At 37.7% G+C, this 18,501-nt stretch overlaps 1 protein-coding gene across 2 annotated transcripts in view; it reads left to right on the plus strand.

Annotated features, from left to right (window-relative positions):
- SLC2A13 (solute carrier family 2 member 13) overlaps window positions 1–18,501 on the plus strand; it is a 146,396-nt gene that overhangs the window by 80,236 nt on the left and 47,659 nt on the right. The window lies entirely within an intron of this gene.

The following is an 18,501-nucleotide window of genomic DNA, read 5'->3' on the forward strand; positions in this document are numbered from 1 at the left end:
GTGAGAAAGAATAATGTCCGTAAGGCCAGTGAGGAGGAAAGTCCAGGGAGGGAGGGGGATATCAGGAGGGGGGAATTAAACACTTGGGTTCTCATTTCTTGGAAAGGCTGCTTCTTTCCTGAGAGTTTCCAGAAATCAGGTGATGTCAGAGCTGGAGGGGTGCAAGTTGAGTTTAAGCCTCTGCAGGTGAGAGGGGTCTCATCTATGACTGCTTAAAATGTTTGGGGATTTATTCTACAGAGTTCTAATAAGTCTGTGCGAGAATGATTCAGAGAGTGATTTTGAAACATTTTCATGAAAGAATAAAATTCTTTTATGTTATTTCTTTTTATTAGTCACTTGTATACTGCACTCACCCAAAGCATGCTTTACAGACATCTTGAAAATAGAAAAAGAATGTGAGACCAGATTATTATCAGCAAAATTTCATATGTTTCACAAGGGAAAATTGGGACAGGGATATATTGGACTGCTGATTAAAACTTCTGCATGCTAGAGGCCTCTTTGGCACATAAACTAGTATCTTTTGGTCAGTTATGAATGGAAGAGGCTTTTTGTTTTAGAAGAAACAGGGAGAGCCCTGTTAGAAACCAGCGGAGGAAACAAAAGCAGAACAAAAACAAACAGCTAAGACAATTTGGGCTTTCTTATTCTACTCCCTCTTCTTACTTCCTTGGTTATATCATTTCTATTGTATGTTTATAGACTGGGGGTGGAGAAGAGAAAATGAGCAGTTAAACTTTAATGTTTTCAACTTCAGATCATTAAATAATAGATTTAAATGAAAGTACTGAAATTGGTTCTTGAGAACAAGAGTTGACAAAAGCTGGAGCCTTCTGTTACTAAAGGAATACTTATTCCCCCTGGATGTTGGTGAAAGATGGAAGCAGGTGAAAGTACTGAAAAAAGTACTGAAGGACTTGTTGGTGCAGTAAGGAACATGTTGGCATGTAAGGAATCAGGTATGATCTCACTAAAACTTGGACCAATTTGGGTATTTTTAAGCAAAGTTTTGAATGTTGACTTTTAAAGCCTCCTCTGTCCTACATTTGAGCCCTTAAGGAAATGTGAGAACTGAAACTGTGTAACCATAATTTAATACAGATGACAGATGAATTTGGTACAGATGAGATACAAACTAAAGGAAATCCTAGCACTACACTGAGCCAGCAGCTCTGTCCCAGTTGCCTAGGAAGGAGGGAAGAAAGGGAAGCTTACCAGAATGAGAAGTGTAAATAATACTTGTTAGTGATGGCACATTCCAAGACTCTTAGATTTTTCAACCATCTTAATATTTAAGAACCAAGTTAAAATTTTTGTTTCAGGGTGTGATACATGCCTGTAATGTCACTATTTTACAGTGGAAATAAAATACAGGATACAGCTCATATTTTTTCTTGATTCATGTAGAAATGGAAAATGACTTATTAGTGAAATGGAACAGCTCTCAAGGGAAAAATGCACTCATTCCAAGTCATCTTTCTTTCTTTTCTATTTCATATAATAGTAGAGAAATTATGTGAGTTAACATATTTATGGTTTGAATATTATCAAATATATTACAGTAGTCCTCTCTATCTTATATACTTTATTAGAGTTTTGAGGAAGTAAAATTAGTGATGCTTAACTCATATTTCTCAGGGCATAGTCCTGTTTTAAAGTCCTGGTTTTATCTTACTGCAAACCCTAGCTTTTTATGATTTTTGTCACATTGTGGCAAACTAGCTCAAGCACTGCCATAATTCTGAACAGAGACAGAATCAGGATGTATCGTAGTAAAAGAAAAAAACCCAAAACCAACTCCCCCACCCCATATATATATATATATATATATATCTATATATATATATATATCACAACTAACTGCACTGAGACCTGGACCATGGGCTCTGCAAGATACAGGTCAGGTCTCCACAGGTATTTTTATCTCACTATTTATTGATTTATCATATTTCTTAACTTAAAAAAGCTAGAAAATAATTTAAACACATACCCATATTGCCAAATTCCTTCTCCCCTGCAAACTCTGATCTGGTCACCTCCTCTTTAAACATCTCTGAAGAGGATTCTGCTGCCCTACTGTGTCTTCAGTTATGCTCGAGCAGCTCCAGTGAGTTTTCCTTGCATTGATCTAAGAGATGCCACCATCTCTGCAAACTCTTCAGTGTAGAAATGCACATTAACCAGGCAATAAATATGGGTAGGCAGATTGAGATTGTGGACTTCTGTCCAGTTTTGGAAATCTTAATTCCCTTAATAGTGTAATATGCTTTGCAGACTAGGCAATGCTAGGGAGGGAAATTTTAAAAAGGAGGTTTAGAAAGAAGAAGAAAAACACATCATATGGGATGAACAGTGCTTTAAAATGTCCTGAAAGCCACTGTTGGAAAAATAATTTAATTCCATGGTTAGAAACTTGGCTCAGTTGCCCATCCTCTCAGCAGCATCTAAGAGCCCTGTCTAGGTTTTTGCCTTTTGAAGACTGAACAAGTAGCTCTTGGTCATCTGTGACAACACTTGAGCCCTCATTTCTGCTATGTCCTGTTAGGATATGCTGAAGCAAATGGTTGTGTAAAGAAAAACACTATATTGTATAACTTTTTTCTTCTTATGCAGATTGCTCTAAAAGCTGTGCTTGTTCTATTTTCTTTTTAAAAAATAAATTAATTTTGTTTTTCTGAGGGAATGTTATTCCTGAAATTTACTCAGCCAAGGGACAAATGAAACCAGTAAATTCCTGCAAAGAACATGTTATCTTGCCTCCATTCCTTCTTACAATTACTATAAAACCCTGCACTACATGCTTGCAAGAAACTTTAAGCACATTTTCTAATTCAGACTTGCAATTTAACGCCCCTAAGTGACACATTTTGGCTTCTGTGGTGTGTATATTACAACAGTATTCACACAGAGATAAGATTTCATACTTTTGAGATTTTCTAACTCAGACAAGAGACTCATCTGGACTATTACCTTGGGAAAAAAATTGTAATTCAGCTCCTATACTGCTCTTGATGTCCCTGAGTCTCTTAGTGTTCTGAGTGGTATGTGCAGGGTCATGCAGGGTGGCTAGAGCTATAGGACTGTCATTGGCCTGGACAGCTCCACCGTCTGTCTTTCATCTTCTCTTCCAGTATCAAAGCTGATCTTTTCAATAAATCAACCTTTGGGTTTTGCTAACGACATCATCTTGCAGTGATTCCATGCTTGCTGCACTGTAAACCAGCATATACAGACAGGAGCACTGAAGTGCATTTCCCATACACCTTTGAAAATTTTTATTTTTGTGTGTCTTAGGTTGTGTGCATTGGCTTATTGCTTCTTGTTCTCTCTAAATAAAGTCATGAAAAACTTATAATCAACCAGTGTTTATGACACCTCTCTAAACTAGATGTTCTCTGTAGAAAACCCATTTGGGGATTTATTCTGGTTTCATAAAAGACATTTTCCTTTCCTAGCAGCAAAATTCTCTGTCTGGAACAAATTAACTGCCATTCAAGGACTAATCTCTTCCTCCATGGCAGAAATTTCTTCCTCTGTGGCACTGCTCTTCAGACTGACTGCTGCAGTCACTGTCACAGATACTCCCCAGAGGTTTCAGACCAGAATCACATCTGCTGCTTTGAGTCACAACTTCATCCTATCTGGTGGGGTTTCAGTGTTCATTAGACTAATTAGTGATTAAGTACAGCAATATGACATGACTTGACTGTTTTATCATGTCTGTCAGCTTTCTCAAAAATTCAAAGTATCAGCTATTTTCTGAATGGTTCTGTACAAGATTTTAAATAAGCAGCTTTCTCATGTTGGCACTCAAGTCAGAAAAAGTGCCCTGCTGTCTGGTATAGACTTGCTGCACAGAGGTATCAAAACCTAGCAAAACCTGTATTTGTAGAAGGAAATGTAGAGGGAGAAACCTCTCTGTAAGGGAGAGCTTGACCTATGTGAAATTAAATATTATGAGGAGAGAGGAGCAAAAGTTGGAGAGTGGGAGGAAAATGTAATGCTAAAATTTAGTTGCTTTCTTCAATAAAGCAGAGCACATAGCACAGAATCTGCTGCTGCTTTATTGTGGCCCTGTGGTTTTCTCTCAGAACAGATTACCCACCTCTGCTTAGGTACCTATACTGTTTTTCCAGGTTTTTATGAACAGGTGCTTTGTAATTCTTTTCAGGATAAAAATACCTAATTATATTGTGTGCATAATTAATTATTGTTTATATGTATTATTAATCTAATAAATGATAACTGTTGTGGGTGAGAGGATTGAATGTACCCTCAGTAAATTCACAGACGGCATCAAGTTGGGTGGGGATATTATCTGCTGGAGGGTAGGAGGGCTCTGAAGGGGTTCAGGCTGGACATCATGAGGATTATGCACTTGGAGACCACTGTATATCTGAATCAAATGGAACCCATTGATGGTAGTGTGGCACTGTCTTCCTTGAAGAAATCAGTGTGATCACAGTGATGATTGATATCTAAGGCATAGATTTACTAGCTTTTGGAGAAGATTGAACAGTGTGTGACCTGGTGGTGAGAAGGCATAGAGCAAATATTTATCTATCCATCAGGTTTTGACTGCAGTTTCTAAACCTATGTTTTCTGTCCATCATGCTTGAACTCTGACTTTGCTGGGAGAGTGTGACCACTGCTTCAGGAGATGCCACCTTACTGTGGGATCAGATTTCCCCAGCAGTGTTAAGAAAGGCTTCTGTTTTCTAATCCTCTGGCAAGGTATCAGCCACAAAATGGCAATGTGTCAAATAACAGTAGACATAAAGACTATGTGCCCAACAAAGTCAGCTAATTTTTTTATGAATTATGCATATAATTAATTCGATGTTCTTGTGGCACAGCTATTCAGGAACATTTCTTTCATGACATATCTGCAGGTATCTGTGAAGAACAATGAAGAGAGGCTCCAAAGCACAGTTAACTTGCTGTGTGCATACTATTACCTGATACATTTAAATTTCTGAATTTTGCAATTCACATAGACAAGTCTGCCAGATAGGTATTATTTAAGATTTTTCAATGTATTTTTCATATGTTGTCTCTGTTTTCTTTCCATGCCTCCCCATGTGAGAGCAAAAGTTAACATTCTGTCAGCATTCCTTCTTCCAAAACTACCTTTGTATCATACACATTTGCCTGTTCTCAAAACCATGTAACTCCTGTTTTTCTCCAGTCTCTGGTTACGTGGCACTTTTTATGCCTGTAATAAATGCTGACAACTCCCAGCTCAACAGTTATTTCCATCAAATGCAGACTGTTACGTCACTCAGATTTCTGAGTGCCAGTCTGAGATAAGGACTTGAATGAAAAGGCAGCTGGCATAAGGTTTGTGTCTGAAGAAAATGTTACTGTGTCTGGTACAGCAGCAGCAGCATCTAAAGGGAGAGCAGTCTTTACCTTCAAGGGGTGCCCAAATCTCTGGCACTCAAGGACAAAGCATATATCCTTTTGGCTTCTCTCAGTATTCCTAATAAAAATTCTTGTGAGAAGGTGAGAAATGGTGCTTGCTTCTTTCCAACATAAAGATGCCATAAGATCCAAGCTTTCAGCACCCTGAACTAGGCTGCTCCAGTGTATTTTGATTAAGATCAATATGTTGAGTTTGGGTTTATTCAGCATGCAGGTATCTGCCAGACAGAGGTGTCCCTGTGGACAGCACAGCTTACTGTAGCTACTGGGCTAGGTGTAGAGACCTTAACAGCTTTAGGGTTTTTTGTACTTCGCTTGTTCTCCGTAAAGGACAGAGCTGACAGGTAGATATGCTGTGCAGTTGTATAATTGACCACTCAGGGAAGCTGATATTTCTTTTCTCTGTAGCAGCAATCTTCCCAATACCAGTTGGTATTTCTTCAGTCCAGGCCTCTCACCTGTGTTATGTACTGTAAGTTCTCAACCTTTAATTTCCTTTTTCCTTGCAATGAAATTTTCTTCCTGAACACGGTTCTTAAAAAAAAGGCACCTTTCTCAAAGCAAAATCTTTGTTTGCAGTGAAGGTTCATGGTGTCAGTGTGCTGACATAGTCTCAAGTCAGGGATTAGTGGTGCTTCCTCTTTTTCTCATCTCTCCCCATCTGTCAGCATCCATTTGGTTTTTTGCCTTGTATTTATATTGCAAGCTTTTTGGGAGAGGTGACTTAATTGTTCTCTTTCTGAACAGCACTTAGCACACGGAGTCCTTCCCAGTGCCGGAGACAGATATTTCAGTAATGCAGTCAACCTTTTGGAATGAACTTGTGTGATGTTTTGCTTCCAACAATGTAATTTTGCAGATAGTTCTCTTCTAAGTAATTGTTTTTATCACAGTGTAGAATATAATGGTCTGATTTCTTCCCACCTCTTTCCCTTTAATGCCCAACAATGTAGTAAAGCTTGCTTATCCAGGCTTTCCTTCCAGAAGGGTCATAGTCTTGCACTGCCAAATGTCACAGACAGCGGCTTCTGCACTGGCTGTAAGAGTCTAATTTCTCTAACCGAGGTAGTCTTTCCATTCAAATGAGAACAAAAAAGCCCACATAGTTAATTCTTTGTATTTATTGCAAGGTGAAAAAGGAGCTTTGCTGATGATATATGACAGAATTTTTAATAAATGAAGCTGAGATTTTAAATTCTTTGTGATAAATGGTTAGATGTCACCCTTTTTTTGCCAGTGCAGGTCTGTCATTTGCAATGTCAGTTGGTATGTGAGGGTACAATACTTATTAGAACTTTACTTTCTAACCCCAGAATATTTGTACTTTACAGCATGCTGTATTTTGCAGTGAAATATTTATCTTCTGCAAAGAGCTCCAGGCTCTGCCCTGATCAAGAGCCATGGGCCTGCTGAAGCCCCAGTGGTCATGGAGTTTTGCATACTCTAGAGAGGTGTGGAGAGTCCAAGGCTGAGGCTTGAGGTTAGACTGAGAGGAAAAGGCAAAGTCTTCAGGAAGAGTGCACATTTAGTATGTGTGTTGTAGAACAAGAAAATGAAATAGCAATTTAGCTTTGAGAGATTAAATTATTAGATTTTTTTCAGAAATAGTGTTTCAACCTGTGTTAACTTCTCAGCACATTAAAATATGGAAAGGAAATATATTGTTGCAGGTATGTCATGTTATTAGAAACAAGTTAGGGGGAACAGTGAATCTGCATTGTGTGGAGAGTCTTGCTAGTGTGTGTGCACATACTGTTCTTCTCTTGGCAAGCATCCCCAAATAAGCTTCTGTTTGAGAAAGTCATTGTTTCCCTCTTGGACACAGCTTACTTGGGTTGATTCTGGTTGTTTTTCTTGATACAGTAAGTAGATCCTGGGAAGGAATTAAACCCAAATAAAAAGCCAAGAAGAGTGAAGACAAAGGCAGCAGTCAGGAGGGAAAACCAAACAGAAACACAAGAAGTTGGATGAATAGGGGGGTTTCAGTGTGCTGGTGTGTCTGTTAACTCCTCTTATCTTGGCCTAGGAAAATAAAATTGTATTTTAGTAAATGTTTCTTTGTATCAAATAGCAATACACCAATGGATTTTTGTGGGATTATTTTGTATCCTACATTTTTTAACTCTTGCTTTTTTTCTTGTGAGCCAGTCACTGTTTGGCTGACCTTGCATGTGACTAATCCAATGCCATCCATTTGATTGTTCTTTTTAAAATCTAGTGAACCCTTCCAAATCACAAAAGGTGGGTTATGGCAAAACAACAGCATTCAGATTTAATGGCTGGGAATAGAGATAACGAAAAGACCCAGCTTTCCTCTGTGCAGAGATGCTTTACTCTGAGTGGGAACAAAGTGAGCAGAACAAAGGCAGTGTCATTCTACAGTCACCTGCTGACAAATTTAGCTCTGTCTGACCTTAAAAAACGTGAAAGGAAGAAAATAGATGAGAAGCTAAATCACTAGGTCCTAGTAATTTACTAGGTCCTAGTCCATAAAATAGGTCTGTTAGCTCTTTAAAAAAAGAAATTAAATAATAAATATATGTTTTTAGATATCTGTATCTATACCTATATATAGTTTCATAAGTAATTTGCTCCAAACATTTTAGACTGTATCTGAGGAAGTTAATAGGGCCAGGAAAAGAAGTGCAAAATGTGGAAACATTCTCCCAGCATTTAGGTCAATTACCTTCAGTCAGGACTTTTCCCTCTAAAAGGGGAAAATCCTAATCATGGACAGCTTTTCTTGAGGAGATTTTTTTACTTGTACCTTGCCTCATAAGTCAAGTGTGTCTGCTCAGTGAGCTGCTGCAGCTTCATATTTTCATAGATCTCCATCTTTTGTTTGCCTTTTGGTTCTCTTCTTGTAAATGAAATCTTGCTCAGGACTGCCAGTTGTAATTTCCTCAGGCAAGATCTTTCCTTCATGCCAGTGAATCTCATAGAAATTTCATTTGTGTGATGGGTTTTCTCCTCTTGGCTTCTGTTCCTGCCCCTCTGGGATTAATTTATCTTGGCCACTTTGAGAAGAAAAGGATTTTTATTCCAATTATTTCTGGAGTCCTCCTTAGGAGACAGACCGAGAGAATGCAGTGAGGATACACAGTCTCAGTGCTCAACTGCCTGATGCAGAATACTTTGTGAAAGAGTGTATCATCTGTCTTGCATGCCATGATGGCAGTTGTCTTCTGTCACTGGGCTGTCAGGTCGAGATGCTGTTTTTAGCTAAGGTTGCTATTTCTGAAAGGACCTCTGGGAAGAATTGACTGTCTGAAAGCTGATGCCTGTTGCTCTGTAATTGCTACTTCATTAAAATATTTCATTTACAATTCTTGTATGCCCCTAAGTTCTCTAGATACCTGACATGGAAACTCTCAGCTGTAAAGTAAATTTTTGTTCAATGTGACATTTTAGAGCAAAATCCCAGTTGTGGGATTTGAGTTAAAGCTGTCCAGAAGACTGGCCTCCTCTAGAGACCTTAAATAATGCATCTATATTCTCATTTGAGTTTCTATACAGATCTATACTTTCATCTCAATAAAAATTTAATTCTGATTTCCAAGTAACCTGTGAACCTATCAGAAGTGATATCAGAAGTGATAAAGGTATTTACCAGATAAGCATTTCAGTAGAATCTACTGGATAAACTGTGAATATAAACTGAAAGGAGTAAACAAATGTTGCAGTCTACAAGTACTGAATACATCATCACCACCATCATCAAAAAATGAAACAAAGTCAAGAAGGAAAAATCTAAGTTATTCTATGCATTTTTGGTAATACATATTTGCTTGGAGTTTTTTTAAGATTATACTCAAAACCAGGTACAGTAATTACTCCTTTGAATGTACTAGGGCTGAATTACCTTTGCCCCAGGCAACATTATGCTGTTTTCTACTTAGTACATTATTAGCATAAAACCCGTAAAACCTCTAAACAAACCTTGCCTAGGTTGCGATTTGTTTTTACCTGCTGAGAGTGGTGGAGTGTTGAAAAAAACAATTACTGTGTAAAACGTAATTCATCTCACAGGTAAGGTAATGGCACAGTCAGTGTGGCAATAGGACTTTTTTCCTCTTTTTTGATTCATGAATTTGAATGTTTGACTTCTCTGTCTTTCTGTATACATGATATTGCATTTATATACTTGCTATTGTTAAAAAAAAAGAAAGAAAAATAAAAAAGCCATACAATCGCTAGTGTGTTAGAGAAGTCTTGAAAGTGTGCTTTTTTTTTCCTTCCCCAATCCAGGAATAGCTGAATCATAGGAAGTTTCAGAAAGGGAGATCATTATATCCATTGACAGCAATCATTACTATTGGCATATGAATACAGGAAAACATAAAGCTGTTTCATTAGATGAACAATTTGTGGTAACTGGCCTCAAGGCTAATAAAATGTATTTGTGTAATTATTGCATTTTAAAGGCTTATTTGAGAAGCAGGATTGTGCTGCACAAAGTGATGTAGAAATGTAGAGCAGGACAGCTCTTGTTTCAAGAGATTACAGTTAGAAATTATTAAATACTGGAGTGCAAGCTGAAAGAGAAGAATTAATTAAAGTGTGAAGAATAATTAGATAAAGTTAAATAGGATAAATATGATAGTGAATTGATTTTATAAAGCAAAATCAAGCTGTTGAACAACCAGATATATATTCTTTGAACAAATAAGTGGTTTTGATAGAACAAGAAAATCTTGAAAATTTCTTTTATCTGGAAAGTTCTGATTTTTTAGTTCAGCTTTAGTTCAAAGATAGGTGCCATTGCTCAAGAACTATGAGTAAAGGTATAAGCAAAAATGTTGTTAGAGAAGGTTGTGAGAAACAGCAACTGGAAAGACTAACTTTATTCCTTTCACTGTGGTTCTGTTCATACTCTCACTGAGTTTGATACTATCAGAAATCAGATCTTTCATGTTTTAAAATTATGTTAGAGCTCAAAGAGGGAAACTTCCTACGTCATATGCAGCAGACTACCTGCATATTAAAGTTTCTATTTTTAGCACTGTTAAATCTTGTTTTTATTGTATATATTGAATATATACATTGATATATTGAAGTAATATTCACATGGGAAATCCCAGGGCCTTCTCATCATACTAAGGTGCATGTAATAAATCTTTATTTCAGCAGCATATTCTGCTTAACTTTCAGTGAGGTTCTTTGTTCTGTACCTGGCTGAGAATTGTAGCACCCTGGGTATTACTGTTTGGTACATTAAATTGATTTCCAGTAAGGAAAGATATACATCAACAGGTATAAAACAGATTGTGTAGTGTGGATATAATTAGATTAATTTTTCATTATGTTGTGGCATTAATACACAACTAAAGAAATGTAATTATTCTTCCTTATTCTTTGTCTCAATTTCTTTAAGAAAGAATACCTTCATTTTTCTTCTCTTTGCTGTTGTGATTAGTGTTTTCCAAGTGCAGGGCTTAGTGCTGATGCTATTACTGTTGCCTTTTGAAGCATTTTTCAAGTACTTGTCACTTGAGCATATAAATGCTGAAGTTGTGTTGGGAATTGTTGTATGTTATGTTCAAAACAGAGCCAGTCTGTCCAGTCATTCTTTCCAGAAGAGTTCCTCATACGGAGAGGAAGATGACCTTGGCAGCACTGTCTTAATCAGGGTCTGAAAGGTAGCAAAAGACAATCATAGCTTCTTAACATTTTAAAAGAAAGATCTGGATTTCATTTTCATTTCCCTGAAGAATAACCTGACTCTTCATCTCCCCTTTTAGGACATTTCCTCCATCCAACGTATTTCTAAACTGTAACACAGACCTCCACAGTGTACTTGTGGTGAGCGTAAGGCGAACTGATCAACACCTACTTTATCTCCCTTCTCTTTTCTGGCTGTTTTCAAGTATTAGCCACATATGAATTTTCTTACGAGAAGTGTGGAAAGGTATTTAAAACTTTGCAGAGGAGAAACAAATATGAAGAAACTAAACTACATCTCCAAGGTTACAAATCCACAGAACTGAGATTAATATTTAGATTTCTGATCTTGGCATTGAGCTCTCGTGATAAATTCTGAAGGACAGAGAACATAAATTTAATGTAGTCAAGCTGTCCTTGCACATAGAATAATTGGTCTGAATTGGATAGGGATTGCCAGGGATTTAAAACTTGGCAGCTTAATTAGTTGCAACAAGGAAATGATAAACATGAAAGCAATCTTTACCTGGAGGTAACAAAGCAAGACTGTGGATGTGGAAAGTATTTGCTCAAAGCAGTTAAACACAAAGACTGTTCTGTATCTATCCTTTATTAGGTGTTTCCAAGTAACAGTGATTTCTTTCAGGGAGAAGGTAAAATACATTTTCAAAATATCTAGCATAGAATTTTTTCAGCTGTTTATTGACTTGGTGTTGAAATTTTCATTCAACTTTATTTGAAATTTTGTTTTATATGTATTTTCTAGCAGCTTCACTGAATTTTAAATGCAGAGTATATGTAAATACTATATATAAGACATAGCAGTAAATGGTGACAGTAAATTCTCTCCTATGTGGTTAAGTCCTTTATAACTTTTAAAGAACACTGTAAGATGTGTGTTAAGATGTCTGTATAAATTTAGAACAGAATTTCCCTGTTGAATAGAAGTATACAGAGTGTAATACACTCCAGGGATTATCAAACAAATCTGTTGTCCAGCATATGGTTCATAGATTAAAAGGTTACTATTCTGCACTGTAGAGAATCTAACTCTATTACATTAGCCCTCAGCTCTGTATTACATTAGTGCTTTATATAGCTGAAACAATTTTGATGTGGTGCTTAATCGCTACTTTTTGTATTGAACAGGAGAGCAATGTGTTTGTCCCCTTGAATCTGCTTTCTAGAGGGAGCCCTTTGGAAGTTTCCTCCCAGATTTGCCCTAAAGCAAGACATACAGGGAGCGCATTCACAGCACATCACTTTGCTTCCATTGTGCAGGCTGTGTTGAAACACGTATTTCTCAATACATTAGAAGTGTATTGGAGCCTTCTGCTAGAGCTTTATTGGGTAGCTGCTTTAATGATGATTTTTCTTATCGTTTATGAAGGGCAACTGGTGCAGAAGTCACCAACTTCACAGCACTGGAGAAACATTTTTGCACTCACATAACGAATAAGAAAGTGCGAGATAAAAGCTAAATCCTTGGAGGAGTGAGTAAATTCAGTTTCCTCAGGTAAAACTGCTGTAAGAAGCTCAGCTGCTGCAAATTGTTCTCTAGATTTGGTACTAAAAGCTTGTTCTAGGTCTTTACAGCTGATATATTTTTCTATTAAACTTTTTGGACTGGGAATTACAATACACTTCTCACCTCTGCTGGAAGAAGAGCATCTCTACAAAGAATAGAGCACAGAGTGAAGCAGCATGGGTAGGAAAGGTGTAATGGAATTCTCAGGTTAGAGCATCAAAAATGGAAACTGATGCTTTGTTTATTGGCAGAAGAGCAGAAATGCATAGTTGGGATGCTTGCAGATTCATTTTTAGCAAGTGGCAGGAAAGAATGAGGCTATTCTGACAACTTTTAGTGTTGAAACTGAAGAGGAAATTTCAAAAGCATCATCCAAGTATGCTGCATTCAGGTAGATTAATCATTCAAACATCAGAAATTAAATCCTTTGGGTTGTCTGATTGTCATTTATGTGTTATGTTAGCATAAATCCTATGGTTTTACTCATCCCGAACATGAAATGAAAATAAATCTGTCCACATTGGTGATTCCACTATAAGAAATTTTTTGGGTCTCCCATGATTTTTTCCTTTCTATGCTAGAACAGATGGGACAAAGGACAACAGCAAAAATTGTAATATAAGCAGACACTGCTGAATTAATATTCACACTGCACACATTTAAGTTTGCTGTGCAATTACTTTTGTTTTCTAAGCAAGGAGAATATACAAGTCTGTTGAGATCTAGACTATGTGCAGTGTACATCTGAAAATATGTACAAGGGTAATATTTGATCATATGAACTTTAAAACCTGAGGTGAGATTTAGAAATTTCAGTTAAGGCACCACAAGTGAGTGGCATGGATTTGAAAGACACTGAACACCTGCCACTTAGAATTTGGTTCCAGAAAAATCTAAAAATATGAGTTCCTGAATGCAGATTTAGAATAGTCAGTTGAGGTTGTGAAATTAGGGTATTTTTTGCCAAAACCTGTACTCCTGAAAAGGATCTCATCTGCCATCACAAATATGAGCTCAAATGGAGTCACTCCAGAATTACCCTTTTGGATTTGTCTTGTAAACAGTCCTCAAATGACTTTTGGTAATATGGGTACATCTGTTCATTTAGTCCAGGGAAGACTTTTGTGCCACCTATTTCCCAGAAACTTTTTTTTTTTTTTTCCTTTTTACACAGGACATATGCTTAAAATTGTTACTAGTAAGGGCATTGTGCCCAGTAGTGACTGCAGCTACAGTGCTCATGTGCACATATGCATGCTGCTATTCCTCATTGCTCATCATGGATTTTCCCTGAATGAATGTGGGATTGGTGCCAATAGGTTTTTATGGGGGTGTGTGTGTGTTTCTGGTGCTGTAATCGGCTAGTTAAGAATGAGGAGAAAGTGTGTATTTAATGCAATATTGTTAAAGAAGTCTTCCACCATTTACTCCAATATTAGGTGTGTGTTTGGGGCCATCACAGGGGCTTTAAGTGCTCCTCCCTAACAGTGGAGCAGTGCCAGAGGCTGCTGTGGCTGCATTGCTCTGTTTGGGCACTTCCACCCTGCCCCATGTGCCAGGGCCTTTCCCAGCCTCACCTTGCAGAACAGTTTTTTCTCACTGAGTCTTTAACTGTTGGCTTTCTCAACTCTCCTGCCCTTTGTCCCCAGCAGTAGAGTCTGATAACAGTTATATTTTTTTTGATTAATTTTCTTTACAGAAAGACAGTTTCTCATCTAGGACTTCTGTTCAAATTAATTTTGTCTGTTTTGCATCCTCTCGCCTTTCCAGAAGTGCATCCCATTCTCTGGCCTGTTAAGCTGTGCAAGAAAAACATTTTTAATGCAACATCTTCTATTCAAAATTGAAAAGCATAGAATCATAGAATGATTTGGGTTGGAAGGGACCATAAAGACCATCCAGTTCCAACCCCCTGCCATGGGCAGTGGCACCTTCTACTAGGCCAGATTGCTCAAAGCCCCACACAGCCTGGCCTTGAACACTTTCAGGGATGGGGTATCCAATGCTTCCCTGGACAGCTGTTCCAGTGCCACACCACCCTCACAGGAAGGAATGTGATCCTAATATCTAATCTAAACCTACCTTTCAAGATCCCATTACTCTAAGCATGCTGGCTCCTGGCTCTTGTGAGACTGCTGTGTCTACAGTCCAATTGTTTGCTGCTGGCCTTGGCTTTAAACACAGGGGCTAGCTTGATTTTTACTTTTTTTTGTTGTTGTTGTTGTTGTTGTGCTATGTACATTCTGCAGGTCTATTGATTTTAATGAGGACTGGTTTCATTTTTTTAGGATACCAGAAAATTATGGCAGGCATTCGAACACCCTGGAATGTTAAACCTAATTTAAATTTAACTGAAATCATCAGAATAAATGAATAATTGAACAAGGTATGTTTTGTAAAACACCTGGGGGATTTTCTTTCCCTGCTTTTCTACTCACTAATTTGCAGATAGCACTTATCTGCATTGAGACTCTGGAGTGTCATTATTCTGCTGGAGGTACTACTGGTGGATAACTGGGAACAGTCATTCTTCTTTCTCCTGTTTCCCAAAAGCCCCAGTCATCTTCATTTATAAAATAGGAATGGCAGTGGTGATTTTCTTTCATAAAGGTTCTAATGAAGAGTAAGGCACTCATATATTGAGTAAAGGCACTAAAGATAAGGTAAAAAAGTTGACACTACTTTGCTTTTTGTTGCAGTGCAAAACATACAGGTGTTATGCACTCCAACCTGTTTTTTTCTGTGCTGGAAACTGATCTCTGTTTCAGGAAGAGGAGGAGGATGATAAAGACTTTGTTCCTGCCAGTGGTTTCATTTGATTTTCAGCTCTGCCTATTATTCCTCAGTTTACCTCTTCAGTAAATCCAACCTACCTCTTCAATGGATTTTAAGTACAGGTTTCTGTCTGAAAAATTTACAGAACACTTTCTTGCAGACTGATATATAGTTTAATATTATTTTCTTGCCTAATATTTTTTTCTTTCCATAAATAGATCCAACTCTTCTTCATATTTTATCCTTTTTCTGTTACGAAGAACAAAACAATTTCTGTCCCCTATAGTTTCAGGTGAAACTTGTGAAAGACCCACATAAGTAGGTGAAACAACTGAATGTGAAGAGTACACTGGCTGTTGGCAACGAGAAATGTGGTGCAGAAGAAAAAGGTTAAAAAAAAAAAAAAAAAGGAGGAAATTTTTGGCAATCTCACAGCAGATATTGCAACAGTATTTTCACATGACCCAATAGGTGTGTGACAGTACTGTGGTAACTTAAGGAAGTGAATTTCTTTGTGTATCTTTGCCTTAATCCTCTAAATGTATTTTTAATCCCTCTCCAACACTAGTGTATTTATTTCCCTTAACAGCTACAGAGTTTAGTCTTTTTGGACACCAAAAAAAAAAAAAATCCTGTGTTTTCTTAATTACCATAGTTACGTGGTAATTTTAAAATCCTTTTCATGTACCTTGTACATGGATAACACATGCTGAATCAGAGAACTTACTGGATATTTACAGTTACCTCTCAAGCAGTATGAAATTCTGAGTGTTTTAATTATCACAATATGTTGATTGTAATAAGTGGCATTCACTATGTTGTTTCAGTCTGTGCTGAAAGCATTCATAACACAATACACTGTTACTGCCAAATAGGGAATTTGAAGGTTTAATTTAATTTAAGTGTAATGTGGCAGCTCCCCAGGTTGCCTCCAGGTACTGATTTTGAAAAATCCTTTTAGACCTAGAGATGATATGACAGCCTTTTCTTTGAAGAGCTCTTCAGGTTTCTGTAAAGAAAGCCTTATATTTATTCATTGCTTTTACAAGAATTATAAATTGTCTGTCCAAAAAGGCTGAAATCCTTAGGCAGAAACTTGTTGGAGTGGATTATGACAGGAAGGCTGGAGCAGCATCTTGTGAAGGATGGGGACACTCAGAGCAGTGATGGCACCTTATTGACAAACATTTATTTTCTGTGTGAGCTACAAAGCCTGGAGTGGTGGGCAGCCTCTCTGCTGCTGAAGATGCTAAGCTGGAAACCCTGATGCATTTGGAACTGTCTCTAAGACCTGCTTGAAGGGAGGAAATGATCCTTTTCTTTAAGCATTTTACATTATTACTTTTAAAAAACCCTGACTGACTGATTAAAAGGGAAAAAAAGGGGGAAAGTGTTTTTGGATGTTTCATTTCCTCCAAAACTCTGCATTTTCAGTATAGAGTCAAAGGATTAGTCTGAGGAGACTTGAATGTGGAAGTGTTTCTGGGTTTATTTTTCTTCAATGTACAGCAGCTTTTTCTAGAACAATTCATAATGCTGAATTTCTTGATAATTTTGACCTCCTCAGAAATCCACTATATTAAAAATCTTTCTGTATATATTCAACTCAGCTACTTTGTGTGGCTTTGTAATTGCATGTATTTCTTTGCTTTCTAAGATACAGTATTTGCTTTAAAGTTCCAAGGATACACATGTGTTTTAAATTTTCTTTATGTTTTAGAAAATAAGCTTGGATTGCACTACTTTGTCAATGAAGCTTTATTCTCTGCAAGATTTGCAGTATCAGCTGTGTTTGTATAATATCACAATTTAACCTTTTCCTACCACATAGGTTTTTTTCCCTTGTCAGAAAGAACCAGAAAAGACTGATGTTTTGTTACATTAATATACAGGCAGGGCTGCACAGACTAGTGTAAAAAATGGGCATACTAAAACAGGTGAATATAAGCAAATATATTTAGCAGTTGTCATAATCTATGTAAGTGCCCTTCTAAATTTTTGAAATTGGGTTGCTGTGCTGTAGTAACTATGAACATTACTGCTCAACACCCAGGCTTTGGTAGCTTGGCATTTAGATTTGCAGATTCTAAAGTTCCCTGGTTTGTTTTCCACAGAAATGAAATACGTTGTTTATTTATGGATAAACAGTAGGCTTCTATTTGAAAATACATAACCTGTGAATGCAATAAGCAACCAGGAGGATTGATGGGGGCAAAAGGTGCCTGTTTTTATGGATTAGGCAGTAGAAATCTACATGCTTTTATGTGATTCCTTATTCTTTGCTTTTTTTCTGACTGTATAGACAGTATGTTATACCTGCTGACAACTGGCAATTTCTGACTTCCCAGTAGAATTGGATTTTAAGAAGATTTAGACGCTTGGAGTTAAATGTGGCTCCCTGAAACCTTGTCTGGTGAAAGTAAATAGGAGTTTCATAGTAGGTGTCAGCAGGCCAACACTTGACATTTGTTCTTTTCCTACCCTTATGCAGAAAAAGAAACATATATTGGGAAATCAGAGACTGGATCATTTTGGTGGCTGAAACGGTGCAGTACTATATAAGTTTTGACAGGCAGTTAGTAATTTAATTTAGAGTGCCTTAAGAAGCGAGGACAAGTTTATGTTGGCATTTTTATGTCTATTGTTCATGAATCTTCCCTCCCTAAGAATCTCAGCCTTGCTGGGACAGGAGCTGAGCCTGGATGGGTCACTGCAGTCTCTAAGGGGTGGGCACAGGCTGAGCCTGGCTCAGAACCACGTGTAGGTACTGGCTCCTCAGCCCCAGCAGGGTTCCTCTGGAGGCCCTGTCCTGCCAACACCAGCTGGTTGTGTAGGCATTGCCTCAAATGGCTGCACTGGGGAACAGGAGCTGAGGAAGGGGCTGGGAGAATCTAAATGCCTTGTGGGTGAGGGGTAATACCCAGCATAGTCAGGGTCAGTTATGGGTGGTAGTGTCTTAAATGGCATCTCAGCCCATCATGGGTCATTGGTTTGAAGTAAAAGGTGGAATGTGCTTGGAATAGAGGAATGGGAATCACTAACATTCCTGAGGCTAGCACATCTGGGCTAAGATGCAAGGACAGCAAGGGGACATTAAGGAAGCTACAGAT

Source organism: Parus major, chromosome 1A (genome assembly GCF_001522545.3).
Source record: "Parus major isolate Abel chromosome 1A, Parus_major1.1, whole genome shotgun sequence".
Lineage (NCBI taxonomy): Eukaryota > Metazoa > Chordata > Aves > Passeriformes > Paridae > Parus > Parus major.